Source organism: Lepidochelys kempii, chromosome 3 (genome assembly GCF_965140265.1).
Source record: "Lepidochelys kempii isolate rLepKem1 chromosome 3, rLepKem1.hap2, whole genome shotgun sequence".
Lineage (NCBI taxonomy): Eukaryota > Metazoa > Chordata > Testudines > Cheloniidae > Lepidochelys > Lepidochelys kempii.
Window position 1 is genome coordinate 102,438,035 of NC_133258.1, and position 25,371 is coordinate 102,463,405.

At 44.7% G+C, this 25,371-nt stretch overlaps 1 protein-coding gene and 1 non-coding gene across 3 annotated transcripts in view; both read left to right on the forward strand.

Annotated features, from left to right (window-relative positions):
• Nucleotides 1-25,371, forward strand: part of LOC140909032 (uncharacterized) — a 116,926-nt gene that overhangs the window by 50,013 nt on the left and 41,542 nt on the right. The gene's annotated exons all lie outside the window — the stretch shown is intronic.
• Nucleotides 25,170-25,242, forward strand: TRNAV-AAC (transfer RNA valine (anticodon AAC)). The gene has a single exon. It is a non-coding gene; the product is annotated as a tRNA-Val (tRNA).

Here is a 25,371-nt window from a genome sequence, read left to right on the forward strand (position 1 = left end):
AACCACTACAAATACATTTGCAGTTTAAAATGTTGGGATCTCTCTTTTTCCTTCTATTAGCTCCCAGACTGTGCTTTCAGGAATCAAGTTTCCAATGCAAAAGACATTGACTTCACTACTGAGGATACAATGATATGGGCTATGTATCCTTGTGTTTCAGGGTACAAAATTATCACCAGCTGGGGACAGGAGACATTCCCCTCCCCCAATAATATACATTGCAGTTAGGTTTCAGAGTAGCAGCCGTGTTAATCTGTATTCGTAAAAAGAAAAGGAGTACTTGTGGCACCTTAGAGACTAACCAATTTATTTGAGCATAAGCTTTCGTGAGCTATGTTGAAATCATGGTGGAATTCCTCAAGGGCTTCTTTTCCATGGGTCCAGATGATGAAGATGTCATCAATATAGCGCAAGTAGAGTAGGGGCATTAGGGGACGAGAGCTGAGGAAGTGTTGTTCTAAGTCAGCCACAAAAATGTTGGCATACTGTGGGGCCATGTGGGTACCCATAGCAGTGCCACTGAGTTGAAGGTATACATTGTCCCCAAATGTGAAATAGTTATGGATGAGGACAAAGTCACAAAGTTCAGCCACCAGGTTTGCCGTGACATTATCAGGGATAGTGTTCCTGACAGTTTGTAGTCCATCTTTGTGTGGAATGTTGGTGTAGAGGGCTTCTACATCCATAGTGGCCAAGATGGTATTGACTTTGTCCTCACCCATAACTATTCCACCATGATTTCAATAATTTCCATCCCACCATCAACCTCAGCCTGGTCCAGTCCACACAAGAGATCCACTTCCTGGACACTATGGTGCTAATAAGTGATGGTCACATAAACACCACCCTATACCGGAAACCTACTGATCGCTATTCCTACCTACATGCCTCCAGTTTTCACCCTGACCACACCACAAGGTCCATTGTCTACAGCCAAGCTCTATGATACAACCGCATTTGCTCCAACCCCTCAGACAGAGACAAACACCTACAGGATCTCTATCAAGTGTTCTTACAACTACAATACCCACCTGCTGAAGTGAAGAAACAGATTGACAGAGCCAGAAGAGTACCCAGAAGTCACCTACTACAGGACAGGCCTAACAAAGAAAATAACAGAACGCCACTAGCCATCACCTTCAGCCCCCAACTAAAACCTCTCCAATACATCAAGGATCTACAACCTATCCTGAAGGACGACCCATCACTCTCACAAATCTTGGGAAACAGGCCAGTCCTTGCCTACAGACAGCCCCCCAACCTGAAGCAAATACTCACCAGCAACTACATACCACACAACAGAACCACTAACCGAGGAACCTTGCAACAAAGCCTTGAAACAAAGCCCGTTGCCAATTGTGCCCACATATCTATTCAGGGGACACCATCAGAGGGCCTAATCACATCAGCCACACTATCAGAGGCTCGTTCACCTGCACATCTACCAATGTGATATATGCCATCATGTGCCAGCAATGCCCCTCTGCCATGTACATTGGTCAAACTGGACAGTCTCTACGTAAAAGAATAAATGGATACAAATCAGATGTCAAGAACTATAACATTCATAAACTAGTCAGAGAACAGTTCAGTCTCTTTGGTCACGTGATTACAGACATGAAAGTTGCGATATTACAACAGAAAAACTTCAAAACCAGACTCCAGCGAGAGACTGCTGAATTGGAATTCATTTGCAAATTGGATACAGTTAACTTTGGCTTGAATAGAGACTGGGAGTGCTTAAGTCATTATGCAAGGTAACCTATTTTCCCTTGTTTTTTCCTACCCCCCTCCCCACTGTTCCTCAGACGTTCTTGTTAAACCCTGGATTTGTGCTGGAAATGGCCCATCTTGATTATCATACACATTGTAAGGAGAGTAATCACTTTAGATAAGCTATTACCAGCAAGAGAGTGGGGTGGGGAGAGAGAAAACCTTTTGAAGTGATAAACATCCATTTTTTCATGGTCTGTGTGTATAAAACATCCTCACTGCATTTTCCACTTTATGCATCCGATGAAGTGAGCTGTAGCTCATGAAAGCTTATGCTCAAATAAATTGATTGGAGTTAGGTGTATCATCGGATTTTACATCTTCCTCTGAAGCAGTCAACACTTGCCACTCCCAGCGATAGGATGCCAGATTAGAAGGAGCCTTGATCTGTTCCAGTATCTTTTGTTACTACAGTATGTCACATTTAAACAAGTTCAGAGTGTGCAGGAAAATGCTTTGGTTTAGGAGCTGGAAAGCCAATAAGACAGTACTCTGAACTCAAAAATTGGCAGGCAAGTGAGGCAAAAACTGGCTTATACCTACAATTATTTATTTAAAAAGGTAAATGTACAGGGAAATATTACTGGGCCTAATTGCAGCATTTAGCCACTGGCCTGAGTGGCGTAGCTCATCTTTACGGAGAGCTCAAGGGGAATTTGGTCAGTCCATTTTTAATATCTCAACCAGAGATGAAAAAATGACACCTGTGTCTGATGGGATAATTGGATCTTTTCCTGAGCTTTTCCTTCCCCTCTCCTTTTCACCTCCAAATAGTCAGGCTGAAGTTTAATATAGACCTTTCAGTTCATTAATCCTCTGTGTTCATTAAGTTTATTCATTAGCTGTGATTAACAGGGGAAAGCTTGTACTGATGGGGGATTTATCGAAGCATTACTAAAACTTGCTCACGGCTCATACAGAAACCTAGAGTAGACCCCCAAAATGACAGTGCTGCATTCATTATATTACATTTTAGCTCCCCAGTTATCATTTCATGGCAAGGAGGGGAAGCACTACTTATACAGCACATTGTGTAATGCTGACAGATGCCGATCAGGGGGATTGAACCTGGGAACTCTCTGAAGCTTACTGTATGAGCCTCAGCTGCATAAGCTAAAAGCCACGTGCCTCTTACTTAAGGCTGTAGCAGACTCATCAATCTCTAGATGGTCGAGGTGTCACTAGAGGGGAAACAGAGCATCACATCAAGCAGGCATGGGTTACATTTCACTTTTTCACAAAGATGTATCAATATTAACTAATTAATGACTGCCCAATAAATATTTTATGTTTAATACAGACGCTGGCCTCAGCATTTGAATTGTAAATCTGCCATCATGTTATGTAATATATTCACTCCACAGTCATAAAACTCTAATTACACACAAAAAGGCTACATTAACGTAACATTATTAAGTTTGAAAAGTCAGGTATTCAAAAGTTAGGAAATGCCAGAATTAAAGTGGTTGGTGTGCTGTATCAGGCCATCACATGTACAGTGGTTAGAGCACCCTCCTGAGACATGGGAGATCCCAATTCAAAACGGATTTTTGAGCCTGCAAAGTATTCTATACCTCTTAATATGTCCAAAGTGCTGCTCTTATTGACTTCAGTTACAGGTGTGAGTGCTCAGCTCTCCTGCAGATCAAACCCATGGCCTCATCTTATTGGTATCTGGGAAGTGCTAAAGGATCCCGCGCCCAGCCTAAGAGGGGGATCCACGGGACCTGGAAACCAAATGAATACGGGGGGACAACTAATGAAATAACAGGGACAGGAGTGTGGTCAAAGCATCAAACGAAGGGAACCAGATGGGGACACCGAGCAGAGAACCCAGGACAGCGCCCACTGCTCCTCAAAGGCGTCAAGGGAGTCAGTGGACGCCGCCCAGAGAAACTCTGCCCTGATACATGAATGGACGGAAGATCGGAAATAGGCCCCACAGTCAAAGGGGACTCCCTCGGGCAACCTCCTCACCCTGGTTTTATAGGTGGCCATTTTAGCCAGGGCCAGAAGGAGGCTGCCCAGGCGGTCCTGTGACTTTGTGGAGCCATGGATAGGGAGTGCATAAATAAGAAGGTGAGGGGAAAAGTGCAACCAAAACCTTAACAAAATGTCTAAGAGAAGCCGGCATAGGGGCTGCAGCCTGGCACACTCTAAGTAAATGTGTGCCAGGGTTTCCCTCACACCACAAAAGGGGCAGGTGTTCGGGATAGGGGTGAACCGCGCCAAGTACACACCCGAGCTCACGGTCCCGTGGAGGAGCCACCAACTTATATCCCCGGCAGACCTCGGGACTAGGGTAAAGTATAGGCTGGCCCACCAGGGCTCCTCACCCTCGAGAGTTGGCAGGAGGTCCCACCACTTTGTGTCAGGGCAGGACGTGAGGGTGAGGACCTGAAGGGTGTGGAGCACAAACATGTATAGATGCTTCCTTGGCATGGTCTGGAAGCAGACCAGCTGCAGATTGTGCAGCCAGCTCACAGTGGGGGCCGGGGGGTGGGGGTGGGGAGTCAGTTGGGTCCACAGGGTAGGGGCCCGATTAAAAGGTCCAGAGGGTCTGGGGTGGAGGGTTGGGCGGGGCGTGCCCTCGTGCAGGACCCGGTTGAGGTAAACCTGAGCAGTGGGCGGCAAAGCGGCCCTCACCTCTTGAAGTATGTGCTGGGGAGTACAAGGGCTGAAGAGCCCCATGCGCTGAACGAGCATCAGGGGATCCAGCCAGTCTCCCCGGTCATAATCCAGGAGGTCTCCGACCCTTGTGACTTCTGCCAGGACCAACCTCTGGCGCACCGAGGGGGACTCCGCCACCTGCACACGGAGCTGGGGGTTGTGTAGCAGGGGCTCCATGAGGAGATCTTCCCCCATGATGGCCGTCATGGACCTGGTCACTGAGAACAGTTTCCAGGTCCGGAGGAGGTCCTGGTAGAAGACCAGCAGCCCGGAGAGGTTTTGCAAAAGACCTCTCGGATGGAGATAAAGGAGCTGCTGGTCATATCGGAGCCCTCGGAAGCAGCGCAGGAAGGCATGCGCCAGTATGCTCCAAGCCGGACTACCTGCACCATAAAGGAGCCTCTGCAGGGCCTGGAGGCGGAAGACATGGACCTGAGTGTATAGACACTTCAGGCCCTGCCCTCCCTCCTCCAGGGGTAGATGGAGAACCCCCGCAGAGACCCAGTGCAGTCCTGACCAGAAGAACTCCAGAATCGATGTCCAGAGGTTGGCCAGGAAACCCGGGGCTGGGACCAGGGTGTTGAGCCGGTACCAGAGCATGGACAGGACTAGTTGATTAAGCACCAGCGCTTTCCCTCGAAGGGAGAGGCACAGGAGTAGTCCTGTCCATTTCCAGAGCCGCTCTGTCACCCCGCCTTCTAAATCATGCCAATTCTCTGGCGGAGACGGATGCATGGCAGAAAGGTAAATGCTGAGATAGAGCAGCTGACCCATGCTCCACCGGATGGCCTGAAGCGTGGGTGGGAGGGAGCTCACCTGCCACCCATCCCTGACCACCAGGCCAGAGCTCTTGACCCAGTTGACCCGGGCGGAGGATGCTGCCGAATAGATGGCCTGGCAAGCCTCCATCTGCGCCAAGTTGCCCGGGTCCTGGACCACGAGGAGCACATTGTCAGCATACGCCAACAGGACCAGCCACAGTTCCGGCTACTGCAGCACCAACCCCGTCACCCTCCTAAGGAGGAGACAGAGGAAGAGCTCGATCTCCAGAGCGTACAGCGGGCCCGAGAGGGGGCACCCCTGCCGTACTCCTCGCCCGAAGCTGACCGGTTTGGTCAGGGTCCAGTTGAGCCTGACCAAACACTCTGCAGAGGCATACAGCACCCAGAGAAAACCCACAAACTGGGGTCCGAAGCCAAATGCTCGCAGAGTGCTCAGGAGATACCCATGATCGACCCTGTAGAATGCCTTCTCCTGATCCAAGGACAGGAGGATGAATGACAGACCATCCCTACACCCGAGCTCCAAGAGGTCCCAGACCAGATACAGGTTGTCAAAGATGGTGCGGCCTGGGACAGTGTAGGTCTGGTCTGGGTGGACCACATCCACCAGAATGGACCCTAGCTGCAGCAAGATGGCTTCCGCTACGACTTTGTAGTCCGTGCTGAGGAGAGAGACAGGACGCCAATTTTGTAAATCGTGGAGGTCCCCCTTCTTTGGCAATAAGGCAAGCATGGCTCGCCTGCACAAAAGAGGGAGGACCCCGCTCTGCAAAGACTCGGCCCAGACAGTGACTAGGTCTGGGCCGAGGACGTCCCAGAACACACAGTAGAACTCCACGGTCAGCCCGTCCATGCCCGGAGATTTATTGGTGGGCATACGGCAGAGGGCTTCCAAGAACTTGGCCAGAGTGAGGCAGCTGAAGCCGGTCTCAGTCGCCTGTGCTGACCATAGGGAGTTATCCCAGAGCACTCTGCAAGCGTTAGGATCGGTCGGATCTGGGAAGAAAAGGCTTGTGTAGAAGGCCCTGGCCCTCCCACACATCTCCACCAGATCCGTGAGAGGGGTGCTGTCCTCTGCCGGAAGTCAGATTACATGCTTTTTGGTCCCCCTCCTTTTCTCCAGGGCATAAAAGAAGCGGGAGCCGCTATCCATCTCCTGAAGGAGACGGATGCGGGATCAAACAAAGGCGCCCCGGGCCCGATGGTCTTCGAGGGCCCGGAGCTCCTCCCACTTCTCCTGGCACGCTCCTCAGAGGGATGGATCCTCAGGGCTGGCGGCCAGACACTTCTCCAGCTCTAAGACCTCCCGTTCCAACTGCTCTATCGCTGCATCCCTCCATCAGCTGGTGCCCCAGGTGTAGTCATGGCAGAAGAGCCGGGCGCGCACCTTCCCCAGGTCCCACCACCACCGTGCCGAGGGAAAGGCACGCCACTGCCCCCCCAGGGCCTCATGTCAGGCATTCAACTCTCTCCTCCTGCAGATCTCTGCCTCTTTCACTACATGTGATGGTTCTTTGGTATTCAGGACTATGAGCCACCCTGTTACCCCCTGCCTCCAGGCAGTCTTGCTTGTAGTGGCTTGCGCCCGCCCACTTCCCGGCACCCAATAAGACCACTGCCTTTCAGTCATTCAAGCACTCTCCTCTGGTCTATGCCTGCCCTGTCTTCACCTTGCAGGTTAACAAGAGGTGAACTGCAGTCCCCGAGTCCCATTGAATCATTCCCCTGTGATATCCAGCCACTATCACTGGCTACTCACAGAACGAACCAAGTTTTAACTGACAGGCGGTGGTGGAAGCAAATGGTCACAACAGCAAACAAAATAATAAAATGTGAACCTGGGCCTACACTTAGTAATAGTTAGCTTTCCTTTCTAATAAAGTAGGTTTCCCCCACAAAGTTCAGCCTGTTGCACAGGAATCAGAATCCAAACTTTCATCAGAATCTCCCCACTCCCAAGATGTCTCCTCAGTGAATGGATTCAGGGTACCTCTCCCTCCTCTGTGTTATACTGAAACAGTCTTTGGTTTGCCCTGTTTAGAAATAGAAACAAATGTCTTGTTATGTCGCTTTTTTTAACCTTCAAGAGGTTTCAGTTGTTTTCAATTGTCTCTGATGGTTTTCCATGGAAAGTCTTGGTACTGAGTAAGTCTAAACAAATGAGACTTGCATTGCATCACCAGCTAAATCAGGCAGGATGATACCATCATCTTGCCTGAATGGGCCATCATTGAGGCACAGTGTCCCCTGGTGATTAAGTTTTACTCCAAGTCCATAACACATCATTGTACCTTAAATAGTACCCATACATATATCTTGCAAGTCACAATGATTATGATTCTTGACAAGTTACAATCTTTCTGTAGATATCATACGTGTTACTCTTTATGGATAAATATCCTGTAGAAAGGATATGTTTGGAGTAGTTTGTCAGATCTGAGTTGTTTGCAAAGAACAGGGGGCCCTTTGCCTAGGAGCCTCTGTGTCGCACTACCCACCTTCCAGGTCCTCCCACTGGGGCCTGATGATGGTGGGTGGGCTCAGCACTGCACAGGTCACCTTCAGAGGTTCCTCTTTCCTCCTTTCCCTGGAGGCCTTTGACTCCCAGTTTTTATTTTACATAATTAATATAATGAATTAATTTTACCCGCTGAATTTACTTATTGAGTGGGTCCCAGTCATTTATATCCAATGAACATCTTTTGGAGCAGAATTTTTAATATAGATGCCTGAAGTTAAGCATCTATATTCAAATTTAGGCATACAAATAAAAGTGGGCTGATTTTCATAGGTGCTGAGCACCAACAATAGGCGCTATGCCTGGTCAGCACTTCTAAAAATAGGCTGGATTCATTTAAGTTCCTGGCTTTAGGTATTGTTAGAGACTTTTGACCTATAAATCGGTATACTCTCTAGGCAAGAGTGTAGGAAGCTCTTGCTCAGGTATTATTCTACATCAGTGGTTTTCAAACTTTTTTTCTGGGGACCAAGTTGAAGAAAATTGTTGATGCCTGTGACCCAACGGAGCTGGGGATGAGGGGTTTGGGGTGTGGGAGGGGCTCAGGGCTGGGGCAGAGGGTTAGGGTACTGGGGTGAGGGCTGCGGGGTGAGGCCAGGAATGAAGGGTTCAGGGTGTGGGAGGGGGGTCTGGGCTGGGGCAGGGGGTTGGGGTGCAGGATGGGGTCAAGTCTCTGGGCTGGGGATGCACGCTCTGGGATGGGGCCAGGGATGAGGGGTTTGGGGTGCAGGAAGGGGTTCTGGTTTGGGGGGGCTCAGGGCTGGGGCACAGGATTGGGGCGCGGGGTTGGGGCACAGGGTTGGGGTGCAGACTTACCTCCGGTGGCTCCCAGTCAGCGGCGCAGCTGGGGTGCAGAGGCAGGCTTCCCACCTGTCCTGGCACCGCGGACCGCCCTGCACCCTGGAAGTGACCAACAGGAAGTCAAGCTCCTAGGTGGAGGCGCGCAGCTCTCGCCCTCAGGCATCACCCCCCAAAGCTCCCATTGGCTGTGAACCAGCCAATGGGAGTGCCGAGCCAGTGCTTGGGGTGGAGCTTGTAGGCAGCACACAGAGACCCGTGGACCACCTGCCTACAAGCTGGACCTGCTGCTGGCCGCTTCTGTGGCACAGCGCAGTGTCAGAACAGGTAGGCACTAGCCTGCCTTAGTTGGTGAGCACCGCCGACGGGACTTTTAACACCGCTAGGATCCCTGGGTGCTGAGCCAGCCAACCCAAAGCCTTATATGCCACGACCCAGTACTTTGAAAAACACTGTTCTACATACTCAAATGTCTTTATATTTTGTTAAATATACTGAATTTGACACCAGGAGTGTTTGGGTTGTTGCACTGTAAATTAAAGTGTGTACAGGAGGCTGCTTTACTCTCCTGCTAGATGCTTTTCTTGTGACATCTTGTTTATACCTCCTTGCCCCTTAATACAGATGCTACACTAATTTTACACTCCCTTGCATACCTAATTTGGTATAAGTTACAGTACTTTTCTACTCTACACCCTGCACCTGTTTCCTATGCACACCAGTGTTTATGTCACCACTGAACTTCCACTGACCTTCACTGTCTTTCATATCACATCTGAATTTGGCATCTAGTCAATTAAAATTGAATTTAAAAAAACCCACACATTTAGAAATATTGAGCACCTGAAATTCTTTCTTAGAAAATTTTTTTTGGCACTTTTTTGTTAAAAGTAAACAGCTATTTTTGAAGCGTGGACAAGACCTTAGGCTAAAATTTTCAATAACATCTAAGGGACTTAGGAGGACAAGTCTAACTGAAAACTAATGGCATTATGACAGGTTTCAGAGTAACAGCCGTGTTAGTCTGTATTCGCAAAAAGAAAAGGAGTACTTGTGGCACCTTAGAGACTAACCAATTTATTTGAGCATAAGCTTTCGTGAGCTACAGCTCACTTCATCGTATACATACTGTGGAAAATACAGCAGAAGTTTGTTTTTATACACACAAATCATGAAAAAATGGGTGTTTATCACTACAAAAGGTTTTCTCTCCCCCCACCCCAGTCTCCTGCTGGCAACCGATGAAGTGACCTGTAGCTCACGAAAGCTTATGCTCAAATAAATTGGTTAGTCTCTAAGGTGCCACAAGTACTCCTTTTCTTTTTTCTAATGGCATTAGTGCTCCTAAATTCTTATACACTTTTGGAAATCCTACTTCTAGTGCCAACCATGGTGGTCTTCTGATGTGGCATTTGTTATTATGATTAATGATTGCTATATTGTTGTTTATTTATACAGCTCCACAAAATGCATATGGCATAGAAATAAAAGACAATGAAGGTATGTCTACGCTAGAATCCTACAGCAGCACAGCTACGGTGCTGAAGCTGTGCGGTTGTATCCTGTGGCATGCCGTGACATTTTTAGTCAGGCACACAGCAACTTTTTAGTGAACAAATTTTGCACTAAACTTTCCATCCTGACAAAGAATAATTTGTCCTGCTAGCTCTGTTCTATCATGGAAGATTCAGTTCTACTCTTGGCTGTCCTAGGTGGTCCGACTTTCTAGTGACATTCCACAAGATGGTGTCTTCCAGCTGGTATGACCTGGCACATGAGGTTTGTGAGAGGTCACGCTGTGTAGAAGATGCTACTTTGTTCTACAGTGTGCATTCGGTGGCTGGATGGAATTGTCACATGGGCCAGATCCAGCCTGCAGGCCACCAGATTGACCACATTTTTGTGAATTCTGGGACATGCAATGCATGCACTGCATATATAGCCACTGGCTGTAGCGCTATAGTGCAGACACTTACTGCAGTGATAGAAGGGGTTCTTCCCCAGCTGTAGAAAATCCACCTCTCCACAAGGGGTAGCTTGGTCAATGAACCTAGCAATGTCTACCCTGAGGCTTAACTCAGCTTAATTACATCATACAGGGTGTGATATTTTTCACAGCCTTGAGTGATATAGTTAAGACAACCTAACTTTGTAGTGTAGACCAGTCTTTAGTCTGATTTTCACCTTGCTTACACTGCTTTTACACTGGTGTAAGCCCACTGACTTTACACCTAACTCATACTACGGTGAGAAGACAATTGAACCCAAAGTCACTATCTCAAAGACTTAAGGGCCCCTGATCCTGCAACTTGTAGTGTGCAAGTGAATTTCTGTGCCTGCGAGGAATCCCTGTGGATCCAGTAGTCCACCTGCATGCGCCACATGGCAGGATTGGGCCTTAAAGTAAGAGGGTGAGAAATTCAGTGGGGGAAGGCAGACAAGCATTACAGAAACACGATTATGAAGATGCTGGACTTAAGAACATAGGCATCGTGAGGGTTATCGGTGGGATTTATCTCTCTCTCAGAACTTATTTCCTTGATTCACTAACACTTCCACGAGCGCAGCAAGTTTCAGTGCTGTAAAGCGCCAGTGTGGACAGTGCACCAGCACTGGGAGCCGCGCCCCTCGTGGAGGTGGAGTTTTTAGAGCACGGCAGCACTTTAGCATTGCCAGTGTAGACAAGCCCTCTGAGTTGCTTCTGACTTATTAAGGTCATGTGGTCAAAGTGGGCTGGTGGGGGTTGGAAATCTTTAGTTAAGCTGACCCATTTTCCCCTCCTTAAGTGGAGTTTTGCATTTACTCACATCAACAGACCATAAGATAATTAAAATGTAAAATCTAATTAAAATTAAGATGATCTAAAGCATTCATCTAAAAAGAGGTCTGTGAATCAAATACCTTATATCTTTCTTTAGAAGACATGACTTCTATCACATTTAATTACTTTCCCCTGTGGCTGGCCTCGTAATGATCCGGCTTCTAAAGGAGGACAGCTTCTATTAAAAAACTGCATGGTAAAGATTCAGACACTAAGAGCTTCACCTGCAAGATGTTCAACACCTGGCTTTAATCCAGCAAAACATTTAAGCACATACTTAATTTAAAGCACATGAATAGTCCCATCCACTCCATTGGGATTACTCATGTGCTTAAAGTTAAGCACATTTTTAAATACTTTGTTGGATCATCATCGGCTTGCTCATTAGTAGGGGAGGTTCCACAGTTATGGTACAAGCCTATGCCTTGGAGGTGTGGGTTCAAGTCCATGTTCTGCAACAGACTTCTTGTGAGATGCTGTACAAGCCACTTAACTTCTCTGGTCTCTGCCTGTAAATGGCGATACTAATAACTCCCTATCTCACTGGGGTGTTGTGAGGCTAAGTACATTAAAGATTGTGAGGTGCTCAGATACTACAGTAATGGAGACTTTATAATTATCACAGGTAAATCATGCAAGCCCTACAGGAAGGCAATTTCTAAGGTCCCTTCTGCTCCACAAACACAATGCAGTTGCTGGGGGATCTGGGAATGTGGTTGCCCCTGAACTTGGCAGAAGCCAAAATATGGTTCTGTAAGGCAGTGATCTAACTCTGTTAGGAGTCACTTATGTATGTGCCATGTTTGTAGTTAGAGCTGAGAAAATCACCATGTCTGTAGTTAGAGTTGAGAAAAGAACGCAAGGGATTTCTTTCCAGTAATATTTACTTGAGCTTTTCCTTATGAATTCACTTTGGTTCTGCTCACATACCTTTTGGGTTCTTGTTCTGCAAACATTAGATCACTTGGGTTTTATAGGTGAAACTGTTCACAGAAAGGAAATTGCAAAGTCCCATGCTTGAATATTCATGGAGCAAAAATTTTAAATTTGCACATACAAGTATTCATGCGGGAATTATTATTATTATTATTATTATTATTATTAATCACATTTATTACGGCAGTGACTAAGGACTAACAAGAATGGGACCCCATTGTGCTAGGCACGGTACAGACACAGAGTACTAGACAGCCCCTGCCCCGAATAGACAAGACAGACACAGGTTGTGTGAGGGGTAGAACATACAGAATGAACTACTGATGGCAGCAATTGCCATGTTAGTTCCATACTTTATTTATTTATTTATTTATTTATTGTGGGGTGGGTTTATTTAAGAGAGAATAAGGTACATGGAAGTAAAAGTGAAGGGAGAGGGGACACTGAAGGGAGGGAGAGTGAGGGGGTCAGGGCAGGGAGGAAGAGGGGTAGGTGTGGATGAAGCTAAGGTGAAGAGACCCGTGAGGGAGTGGGAGAACTGGAGCAAACAGCTTATCAGCACAGGGTACAGAAAGTCCTATCTAAACTGTAGGAAGTTCTCTGAATGTCCTGGCTTTGGCTGCTTCTGCAGGCTGTTCCTACTAGCTGGAATTCCTGGCTGATTCCTTGATTGCACGCTCATCCAATCAAGGAGGAGGGACATGTAGCTTGTTTTGACCAGTCACAACTAAGCAGCACAGCTCAGGTGTTGAATAGTCACTATTTGTCCCTAGACGAAAGAATTTTTTTTAAAATGTTGAATATATTCAAATCATGAATAAAACTAAGCAAATTAAAATCTGTTCATGGATATTTTCTGAACAAAAAAAGAACTACATTCACTGAATAAAGCACTCATTGCAAATTATTTGGAGTAGAGACAGGACCTAAATATACGTATGTGTATGTAACTATGTCAGAATATTAAATATATAACATTTTTCTTGCTGGCTGCCTGTGCATGTAATATATCAGCATGTCCAGCAAGGCAGCAATGAGCGTTATATCATCCCTTTAGTTTTCATATCATGAGTGATAAATGACTATATTGGAATGCATAACATCAGCCTTGCTAACTTTAACCTACAGTACATCAGAGGAGAGCAATCCAATTCACAGAACTCTTAACACTTCAAAAGGAAGTGAGAGATACTGGCCATTAGGAAGAATGGGCTCTCATTGTTTTCCTGTGCTGATTTAGCAGGGTGCCAATAATACCCCCTTTCCCCTCCCACCCCCAAGTACAGCCTGCTTGGGTTCATTTAATCAAAAGAAAGCAGCAAGCAGCATCCATATTTTTCAGTAATATAATTTGCACAGTGGTACACAGAAGAAATTTCATCTGCTTTTTCACCCTTAAAGGAATTTGAGCATATGTGGCAAGACTTCGCAGTTATAGTAGTATGAGTTTCCTAGAGGGAACTCTGCTTTCTACCTGCATGCTCATCAATTGTGACTTAGATTCATCAGTGACTGAAGCACCAAAAATCAGTTAAAATCCAGCCTTTGAGAGGAAAGCTCATGGAATGATATTCTGAAAAGACCTGAGACAATTAATTTAATTATTCTCTTTGTTGGGTTTTATGAGGTGAATTAATTGAATTCTGCAAGACTCCCATTTTACTGCATTACTGGAGAGCTGGTGAAGATGCTGCAAACACTTTGTGCCATACCATCACAACTGAGTGTCCTTGCAGAATCTGAGTGTGTAAGTTGGTGCTGAGATCACCATGAGAATAACTTTCCTCGGGAAAGTATCTTCCTCACTTGGGGCCAGATGGGGACCTCCATACTCCCACTGGTAACCAGTTACTTACACAAGCAGCCCCATTGACTGCACTGTGATTATCTGCTCACCAGTGAGTAAAATGGTTATAGTCTGAGCACATGGTGATTCCTTCCATGGGTGGCAAGTGACTCCAGCATCTAGGGAGTCAGGGCCTGAGCACTGGAAGCTCCCTAGAAGTGGGAGGGGGAGGGGAGAGACACGGGGGCCTGGACTTTGGCCCCACCCCCTGCTTCAATACTGTTAAAAGAGAATTGCAAAGCTTTGTCTAGTATTTTTGTTTACATTTTGAAGATTCTAAAAGAGTAACAGAACATACTTGTTGACTTAAGGCTAAATACTTACTTGAATTTCCTTTTATTTTTAAATAAATAGCTTTGGCTGGTATAGAGATCGTTGGTGGAAAATATTCTCCATGAACATGTTATTTTCCCTGTCAGTATCATTAACAGAGAATCATGCCTAGTTTTCGCTTTAAAGAGTTTACAACTCTGCCCCTGTCCACATGCCTCTTACATAAGTCAATATAAAAATCTGTACAAAGTGCATTTCAATTTTTGTGGTGTAATTGATTTTGCTGAGCAGACCTGGAGGTGCAGAAAAAAATCGACGCTGCACAGTTTTCAGAAAGAAGCCTTTTTAAAATCTTTGAAACTACTCAGTCAATTTAATAAAACATTTCAGAAAAACCTGGCAATTTTCAAGTCCAGTGGATTTGCCAAGTTAAGATTACAGCTGGGGAAAATATATGGTTTTATAATGAAGGTTGCTTGCAACTTTAATATGGAGAAGCTAATACCCATTATCTCCCTTCTTAATTATCATAGTATCTGACTGCCTCCTGCCATTATCTAACTCTCTATTTCTCCATCTCCCTATGTGTTTATGTGGACCTTAATATTGCTTGTTTCTTTCATACTTGGGAGGAGGTCAGAGTAGGATAAGGGCTATGAAGGCAGGTAAGTAGGTAGCTGGATAGATAGATTAGATAATGGCAGGAGGCAGTGAAGTTTTCTCTCCCAGCTGCAATCTGTGCTCTCCATGTAGAGAGAAGGAAGGGAGGTTTCTGGACCAAGTGCCTCAGGTGTGTCCCTATGTTCTTGTTTTACCTGTTCACTCACTAACAAATGTAACTGTGATTTACCAGAAACCCTGGGGTAGAAATAGAAACAGATAATTTTGGTTGAAAGAATGAGGCCCTGGTCTCTTAAAATGCAGAACATGCTGTGACCAAAGGTTATTTTTTGTAGATAATTTAGTGAAAGGTGGCAGCCTGTCAATGTTAGGAGTGAAACCCACAGTTTATCCATAGAAATGCTTTAGCAAAGGCTCCAGCAGTACAGGCTTTCCCATCAATGTGCCTCAACTATGAGCTGGAGCAATAACTTCTGGGGATGGAAGGGTAGTTCATTCTCTATGATCATTCAGTCTTTTGCCTTTCTGCTGAGAATACCAATAAGGTTAAACACTCGACCCAGATCCTCCCTTTGATTTCATCTTCAAAACAGCTGTGCTCCAGATATAAACTGTTTAGAAAAATAGAGCAGAAAAAGACTGGTTAATGAGGTGATTCATATCCTGGGCAAAAAGGCCTCATGGCCTCTCTCCCCTTCTTGGTTAATTTGTGCTTTGTAAAAAAAGGTTTGAGAGAGAGAGAGATAAAACCTTCTCAGTGACTCTTTCTTTTAAATGAATTTTTAAGGACCCTCAAAACCAAAATCCTTTGAATTTGGGCAGTTCATATTTGAACTCCCAGCTACAATGAGGGGTGGCATTATAAAACACTAAAAACCTGTCCCTAAGGCTTTAGTTCCAAACAGGTTTGTTTTCCAGTTACAGCCAAAATTTCACAGGAATAGTTCTTTTAGCAAGGGTTCAACCCATCGTGGTAAGAATCTGAAAAGAACAGTTGATTTTGTAAGATGTTTTTCCCACCATGCAAATGGCAGAAATCTTTCAAGATCAGTTGAGGCCCAACATCACTGAGATTTTGGAGCCACTAAATCCAAAGACAAAAGAAACCGTGATCTGGCCTGAAACCCAAGCCTCAAACTCTATCCTAAAAGTAATTTTGATCACTAGCCCGATCGGAACTCCACCTCTTTGGTATATCCATATCCATATGTATTACTCAGCCAGAAAAGTGGGAGCTGCCTCTGAGTAAATGGAAGCAGATGTCTTTCCAGAGAAGTTTGAAAATATAGAATGGAACTATAAAGGTCATGAAACTAAATGTTATCCCTCTTCAGTAAGCTCTACCTTTGCCCAAAACAAAACAAAACAAAACAAAAAACCTCATATACTATACACTCAGAAAACTACAGGCTAGTAACACAGAGCCACAGATTACTAGGCAACATCTCACACATCCAGAGATTGTACCCTCACTGCTTACACAGTTCTAGAGATTTTGAAGATCATTTGCCTTTGAGTTCAAAAATAATGGTCCTAAATGGACTCTGTCAGGAGGAAGGAAACAAACTCACCTTGACACCTGAATATTCCTTTGGGGTGGTGGTGATGGTGATGGTGATGATGATTATAGCGATGGTGCCTGGAGGTCTCAGTCAGGGATTAGGAAGCATTGTACACCTGACTAAAACAAAGATATTTCTCCTTCCAGAGAGCTAAAATTATGACAAGACGAAACAGATGGATAAACAGAACAAAAAAGTGCTGAAGTGGGGAGAGGGAGACAAGATAACAGTAAAGATTGGATATGTTTGCATAAATTAATCATCTCAATGGTCGTAATAGCAGCAGGGGGCTGCCAGTCCAAAGGCAGTTTTCAAAGAAGGATTTAAAAGAGGAGGAGGTGGCAGCTTTCTAATTCTGACAGTGAATCGTCCTTGCCCCCACCCCTTGCCCCATGCATTGGGGTCAGCCTGACATGAACATGACTAGAGTGGGTATTATTTGAAAAGAAATGTGTATGGAATCAGCAGTTATATTGCCTAATACGTCATATGCACTTGCTAGAGGGGGTGTTTAAATACATCGTTGTAGATTGACCATAATATTGTAAGTGGAGAGAGTAAATGAAGAGCAATGTAATGACCAAGGATGTTTATTTTGTAGAGTTACTGTATGTTCCCACATCACTTCTCCAAACTCATTTCAAAAGCTCATCTGCTCTTCCGTTTCCTGCTAGGAGACACCCTCTGCCCTCAGAGTTACACCCCAAGTGTCATGAGTCATTGTGCTCTTATATCTTTCCTCTTTATTTCCATATATTTTTGGAATGCCTCCAAAACAACCCTTCCCTGAAAGCTCCACTCAGGGAGTCTGATTAAAACACATATTGCCATGATAATACATCAGGGCTTATTTGAATGCAGGTGGATATTTTTCAAAGTAAAAGCTGTTAGTCACAGGGCAATAGGCCTCCATGTTGGAATGCATTTGAGAAAAGATGGCAGGAGTCTGCTTTTCTGTCTCTATCTGCCAGGGCAAGAATCACAGCTCTGATAACAAGGAGATTATTTCCTGTTCTCCACATGCCAGGGATGGCCTCATAGGGCATCACATTTTTAAATACCACAAGGACCTTGCATTTAATAAATGCATTAAGATGGTTGATTAACAGGCACAAAGTACATACATGCATATGCTGAAAGTCATTTCTGATCTGATTCTAAATTAGTAAACAGAAGAGCTATTCTGCACTCTCTGGACTGTAGGTATCTTTTGGCATTTATTGTAGCACAATAGGAACACAGCAGGGAAATTGTTGTTGTATATCTGTAGAATTGGTATTGGGAAGTAAGATCCTGAAGCTGGAAAGAGGACTGAGGAAGTGAGAGGCATAAGGCTCTACTGTTATTGGCTGTATGTACACTTGCATTGAATTTCTTCCAATAACTAGATGTTGTTCTCATAAATTGAATGTTTTGTTACAAGAACCAAGAACCTCATCCGATTTCCACTGAAGTAAACAAAAAAGAGTCCTTTAGATTTTCATGGGAGTTGGGTTTTGCCTCAGTTGTGTTTTTCTTTCTGTACCTAGCAGACACACAAATGCAAATGCTACAAATGTGGTCTCAGTTGTCATTCAGTGTGCTTGAGATGAGGTGCTCTCTTCAGGCCAGCGCTATCTTGGGAAACACTTGTTTTCCATAGATTTGCTCAGAACTGATGTCACCTGTTCTGCTCCCACATGAAACATTGTGGGAGGCAAAGATGGTCTCCTTGAGAAGAGGGAAAGGATCTGACTTTTGAGATTATAGACATACAAAAGTAAGGAGGATAGCAATCAGATATCAGGGACACAACATTTCCATTTTGAAAAAGGAAGAATTTTTTCATCAGTGGTTTATACTGTTAGGGGGCTTATTCCTTTACCCACTTACTTCCTTGGTCCTTCTCGCATGAACAGAAAGCAACAATACCCGAAGTCCAAAGGTGCAAACAATTCAATGTTTATTGGGGTGAACTTCCAGCAAGCATGATTCCAGTTTCCTTCCTTAGTATCCTCCTTCCCAGCTCTGACACCACAGAGCCTTACACCTGTGTCCCTGTTCCCATTCCTGCCCTTAGCCAAACATTATTCCAATTTTCTTACCCCCATTCCCTGTTCTCATCTCCCCCACCCACACACCCATCCCCTCCCACCCACACCCACTCACTTCCTCATTGACTACAAATTATATAGTAAAACTTGAGTTCTGCTTAGCTATACCTTAACCAATCATTTTCCTGAAATTTAACTAACCAATCCTAACATATTGTAACATGATTATGTAACCAATTATATCCCACCACCTTAATTAGTTTACACCCAGCAAAATTAATTATTCAGCAGACAGGAACAATCACAGAACCAGACAGAGATTATACAGACAAACAATAGCAAAGTGGGAACTATAATGACAAGACAGTACAGAAGTGAGGATTTCACATCCCAGCTATTGATAAGTGAGTTCTTGCCAGACAGGATGCTATCAAACTAAGTTTCCTTTTACATTTTCTAGGCACTTCCCTTTCTCTGGAGGTGATAGGAATACAATCCTGTCCTGATAGTGCCTAACAGCCCAATAGCACCTGTCATAAATATAAAGGGAAGGGTAAACCCCTTTGAAATCCCTCCTGGCCAGGGGAAAGCTCCTCTCACCTGTAAAGGGTTAAGAAGCTAAAGGTAACCTCGCTGGCACCTGACCAAAATGACCAATGAGGAGACAAGATACTTTCAAAAGCTGGGAGGAGGGAGAGAAACAAAGGGTCTGTGTCTGTCTGTAGTCGTCTTGGCCGGGGACAGAACCGGAATGGAGTCTTAGAACTTTTAGTAAGTAATCTAGCTAGGTATGTGTTAGATTATGATTTCTTTAAATGGCTGAGAAAAGAATTGTGCTGAATAGAATAACTATTTCTGTCTGTGTATCTTTTTTGTAACTTAAGGTTTTGCCTAGAGGGGTTCTCTATGTTTTTGAATCTAATTACCCTGTAAGATATCTACCATCCTGATTTTACAGGGGGGATTTCTTTATTTCTATTTACTTCTATTTTTTATTAAAAGTCTTCTTGTAAAACACTGAATGCTTTTTCATTGTTTTCAGATCCAAGGGTTTGGGTCTGTGGTCACCTATGCAAATTGGTGAGGCTTTTTATCCAACATTTCCCAGGAAAGGGGGAGTGCAAGTGTTGGGAGGATTGTTCATTGTTCTTAAGATCCAAGGGTCTGGGTCTGTAGTCACCTAGGCAAATTGGTGAGGCTTTTTACCAAACCTTGTCCAGGAAGTGGGGTGCAAGGTTTTGGGAAGTATTTTGTGGGGAAGGACGCGTCCAAACAGCTCTTCCCCAGTAACCAGTATTAGTTTGGTGGTGGTAGCGGCCAGTCCAAGGATAACGGGGGTAATATTTTGTACCTTGGGGAAGTTTTGACCTAAGCTGGTAAAGATAAGCTTAGGAGGTTTTTCATGCAGGTCCCCACATCTGTACCCTAGAGTTCAGAGTGGGGGAGGAACCGTGACAGCACCTTATTTCAATGTGACTAGTTTGGAATGTGAGGATGTGATTGTTCGCTTCCTAGCTTATGGCTGCCTCTGCTGCTTAGCCAAAGGCCTTAACCTAAGAACAGGGCCTCAGACTGTCACACTAAGAGAAGGCCCTTACACCAGCAGACAGTGATTTTGATTCTTTCTTTTATACCTCTAGAACTAGCCAAGTGATAAGAATACACCTAAATTCTTAAAGTATAGGCCTTTGCAGACAGGCCTGAATATCTATATCCTAACATATACCTCCCCAGCCTTTAAAACGCTCTAGTAGAGCTGGTCATTGTTTTCCTTCAACCAGCTCTAGGCACTATATTGCTTTTAAGAAATTGAATCACACTAGGGCTATTGCGAGGCATCCATAACTCACTGAAAGCTATGGGAGACCTTGTGTGACGCATTGAGGAACTGTCTGGTGTTGAGGGGGATCACGGTCCTTGCTACAGGGTTCAAAGCGTGCTTCCTTACATGGGTGTGGTCTCCTCTCTGGCTGAACATCTATCTGGATTTTTCCCTTTCTTGTTAGCCTCACACAGCCCTTGTGCTCAAGGGCTACAGTTGTGACTGGTCCTTGATTGTGAAGAGCATAAGGTGAGGAAAGACTATCCTTCCCCATCCATACTAGTGCAGAGGACAGTCAAAAGCTGGTTCTGCAGAACTGGAAACAAGGAAAAGAGGTGGACTTACATGAGGTAAAACCGCATCTTTGGCAGGTTTAACTTGCAGTGATTGTTTCTTAGGTTATCAAGCAAGAGGGAAGAATACAATGGATTTGCTCATTTGGGCAAGATGTTTCTATTGCTTACTAGTGGTAGGTGAGCCTTATAAACTCTGAGCTTTTGAGAACCTCACAAAATATTTTAGGCTTGTAAAACTGTTTCTAGTCCCCAAAGTTTCCACCTGTAATTTAAACCCATTTTCACCAGGGATGATTCACCTTTTAAAAATATATCATGTCAGAAATCAGTGGCACTAGACCAGTTTACACTAGCTGAGGATCTAGCCCATGTTTGTTATCTGGAGGGAAGTCTATGATATGTATTAGGACAGAAGAACATCCCCAAGAAGGTAGGCCGCCACAAATGGGTCGGGGTGGCAGCGGGGACGGGGGGTGGCTATGTGCTGCATACTGAATCTGTTTTTCCCAGGAGAATGTTTATCACTCCAATCTCTGCTGCCTTTTTTACAGTCTCTTCTAATGGAGCACAAACCCAACTGCATTTGAATTCAGGCTGAATTTTTAAATCCACAGCGTGAGTGAGTTCAAAATTAGGCAATATGTACTTTCCCAGACTTGATTTATTCATGTTCTCCACCCTCCTCATCCCCTTTTGCACTGATTTGCATACCTGTATTTTGACCGTGGTTGTGGGAGAAGCATGAACATGTATATCTGATATGTGAGAAAGATGTAAACATTTATCACTGAATTTACTAGAAAATCCACAATCTCTGAGTAGGTGTGTGAATGCATGTGTGTCTAACTTCTATCTCTTCTGGATGGCATCAGATTCTCTCATGCTTTTAGCCACTTTATAAGGTTCTGCTATTAATGTGGATACGTTTCTGTAAAATATCAGTCCCTATGTGTTTCCTGTCAAAAGCCTCATTGTATAGCACAATTGCTTTCCTGTTCTGGGTGTTATTGCTGCCTGTCAATATATCCACAGAAACAGCAAATCTTGGTCCCCACTCCGTGCTTGTAGAAGACCACTTGGCAGCAGTGATCTCTGGGGAGGTCTTGTATTTGATATGGCCATTTGCAAGGCATGGCTAATATTGCAACATTCTCCTCTTTTGCCATCCTGATCCATCATTCCTTTTCAGACTGTCCAAAAATGGTGCCGCTAAAATCATCTTCCTCCCCCCACTGGCGTGTCATTGCCCAGCACATCAAGTTCAAACCACTTATTCTGGCTTTCCTGGCTTTGTGACTCAGCCTGGCCTACCTCTTTGAGCTTCTCTCCTATTTGGTACCCCATTCTGCTCCTCCACCCCATCAATAACAAGAGCTTTGATGAGCTCTTCATTCATTTCTCCCATTCCTGACTTCATCCATCTTCTCACACTGTCCCATATGGAAGGAAAGACATCCTCTCCTCATACCTTCTAATCACTTCTGCTGTGTCACCTCATTTGTAATGTCATGTCTAAATTTAGATTGTAAATTATTCAGGACAGGAAATTTGTCTCTTAATTTATTCTGCCAAGTGCCTTGCACAATTTGAACACTGCAAAATTTGGCTACACTCTAAGAATCTTTGGAAATTATAACTGGAGCAAAGCATAGCTGTTGGCTTGTTGCCTGGGGCTCCTCCCAGGGCATACATTACCGCAATGCTCCATGAGCTGCATTGGCTTCCACTTCATTCCTGGGTGCAATTCAAGGTGTTGCTTTTGACCTTTAAGTCCCAAAGGCTGAACATGAATGGTTTAGAGCCTTCCCATCTCTTCATGTGATACTACAGCTGTAGAGGTCAATTGAGGTACTTGTAGCTAGGAGCCCTCAGTTTTATATGGAAAGAGTATTTCTAGGAAGGAGCTCTCAGTGAGAGACCCTCAACTGGAGCACACTTCTCCCCTTGGTTTCACAGAGCTTGAATTTGTTGACCTTTGTGTCATTCTCTATTTCCCCAGGCTGTTGAGGGAGGGTGTGAGTGGGTTGAAGTAAGTAAAGTTACTGTTGGGTTGGGTTGGATGAGTGCAGAGGATTTAGTGGTTATATGGATCAAATCTGTAGTTTTTGGAATGTATTTTTATATTTGTTGTACCAGTGTTTAGATCATTCTACAAAAGAAAACAAATAAATAAATACACTAAATAAAGTACAATAAATATATGGGGGGTAACACATAGTGTAAACTCTGATCTCTGTGCTCAAACACAACTGCAAACCTTCCACGCTGTGCCTCCACCTGAGAATCCCAGTGGCCTCAGATTCTGCCCAGCACTCCCCACACTCAGATGAAGAGGGGACTAGGACCCAGGTGGTGTCGCCCATCCTGCCAGCAATGTGACCTTTGGAAAGAAACTGCAGGGAGGAGCCAGACAGACACTGAACCTGGCAGAGCAGCTGCAAAACAGTTTCATTAGGGACCCATGGATACCGATAATATTTTCTACAGTTTCAACTTGCTTATGCTGATTGGCTGTTTGCTACAACCGCCTCCCACCACTTTGCTCACAGTCCCTTCATCTCATTACCCCTCCGAATTTCTTCCCCCTCCCTCATAACCCCACTCTGTCCCTGTCCCCCCACCCCCTAATCCCCTCCCTTCTTTTGTCTTTCTGTTTAGTTTATCCCACCCTCTACTAAATCCAGCCCAAAAAAATTAAACCAACTGTGGAACTAACGTGATATTTTCTGCCATCACGTCGGTCGCTCTGGTCCATCCCTTTTCCTTACCCTTCTTCTGTCTTGACTGTTTAGATTGTAAGCTTTTCAGGGGCAGGAACCAGCTACTATTCTGTGTTTGTGCAATGTCTAGAACAATGGGGCCCATTCTTGGTTAGTCCCTGGCAAGAACGTGCAGAAGGGGCAACAAGCATGTGTATCCCCCTCCCCCCAGGATTCATCTAAATATATATATATTTCTGCTCCAGCCCCAGACCTAGTCCAAGCTGCTGCTCCGGCCCTGGACCCAGTCTCCAGCTGCTGCCCCAGCCCCAGCGACTGACTGCTGTTCACTGCCCCAGCCCCAGCCGCTGCTCCAGCCCCAGCCCCAGCTGCTGTTCTAGCCCTGGACCCAGCCCCTCTCCGCTGCTCTAACGGTCAAATTTAAATTCCAGAGCATGCCCTTAGTCCCTAGGCACATCACCGAATAAACATGGTTAATAATAACAACTAACTACGTGACCAGTTAGAGTATGTAACCACGTACAAATCTTGCCTGAAAATGTTCTCCTCAGTTTGATGCTGTGAACTCATTTTTTATCCTCCCATAGCTAGATTCCTCTCCACTTACTTTCCCTTCAGTTAGTTTCACGTATTTATTTGCCATTGTGCTCCATCACAACGTTTTTATTGCAATAGATCCTCTTCCTATTTTATTTTTCTCTCCTGAACACCAAGTTCAATTCTCCAGATCTCATTGAAATCTGTGGTTTGATATAAATTTTCCTTTCTATCCTGGTACTTCTTTGCAAATCAGCAATTATCCCTGTGAGAAATCAGCGTACGCAGTATATGGAATAGTCCCCTGCATTGGGATTTCTTTCTATGTAACTGTGAAATCAACTAGACACAGTACGCTTGTCTGTTACTGTGTTTCCCCTTATTTCCTGTCAGTACTGTCTCGTCAGTGGCTGCTTGCCAGCGTTTCTCTGTCTTGTTCAGCAAAGCTCTGATGGGCACAAATTGAAACAAACCTAGTTTCTAGGCTTTAATTCTGATGCCCTACATATAGTTCCCAATCAGTGCTAAAGGGGCTTTCCTTCTTTTTTTCCGTCTGTGAAACATCTTTTATAAATGCTTGCCTGGAGCTCTCAAAAATCATTTCATGATGATTCAGTCATCTGTAATCTTTAATAAGCTCTCAGCACTGTATGTTGACAGCTTAGAAATTTGAGGAGGCGTATGACTGTTAGAGGGAAAATACTTCTGCAGGGTCAATTATAGCTCCAAATCAGCAAAAGATGAAGCATAAATATAGTAGTGTCTCAATTTTATGTATTTATCTGGAGTGATGCAAGAAAGTTGTAAATCAATCATATCTTCTTGTTTGTTTTGTTTTTGTTGTGTTACACTTCTAATAACCTGCTGCAAATAAGCTACGACCAGCTGGTGCTGGATATGATGGGTCCAGAGATGCCCTTGACACTTTGCTTGGCTATTTTGATTCTGTCCTGCTCAGTTGTTGCTAGTCACATAACAGTTTTGCTTAACCTGTAATAAACCTCATGTTAATCTGAGGTTGAGGTCAGCTAGGAGCTACATAGCTGTAGGAAAAAGGAACACTTCCTTACTCTCATTTTGTTTCTGTAGTGTAATGTTCACCTCACACACGAAAGGTCCCTGATTCAGAATGAGGCAGAAACAGCCCTGTTTTTAAGTTGGGTTTCCATAGTGTAGTGGTTATCACATTCGCCTAACACGTGAAAGGTTCCCAGTTTGAAACTGGGTGGAAACAGGTCACTGTTTCTTTCTCTGACTCCCCTCCTGTGTTTGGGGGAGGGGTAGCTCAGTGGTTTGAGCATTAGCCTGTTAAACATAGGGTTGTGAGTTCAAGCCTTGAGGGGGCCATTTAGGGATCTGGGGC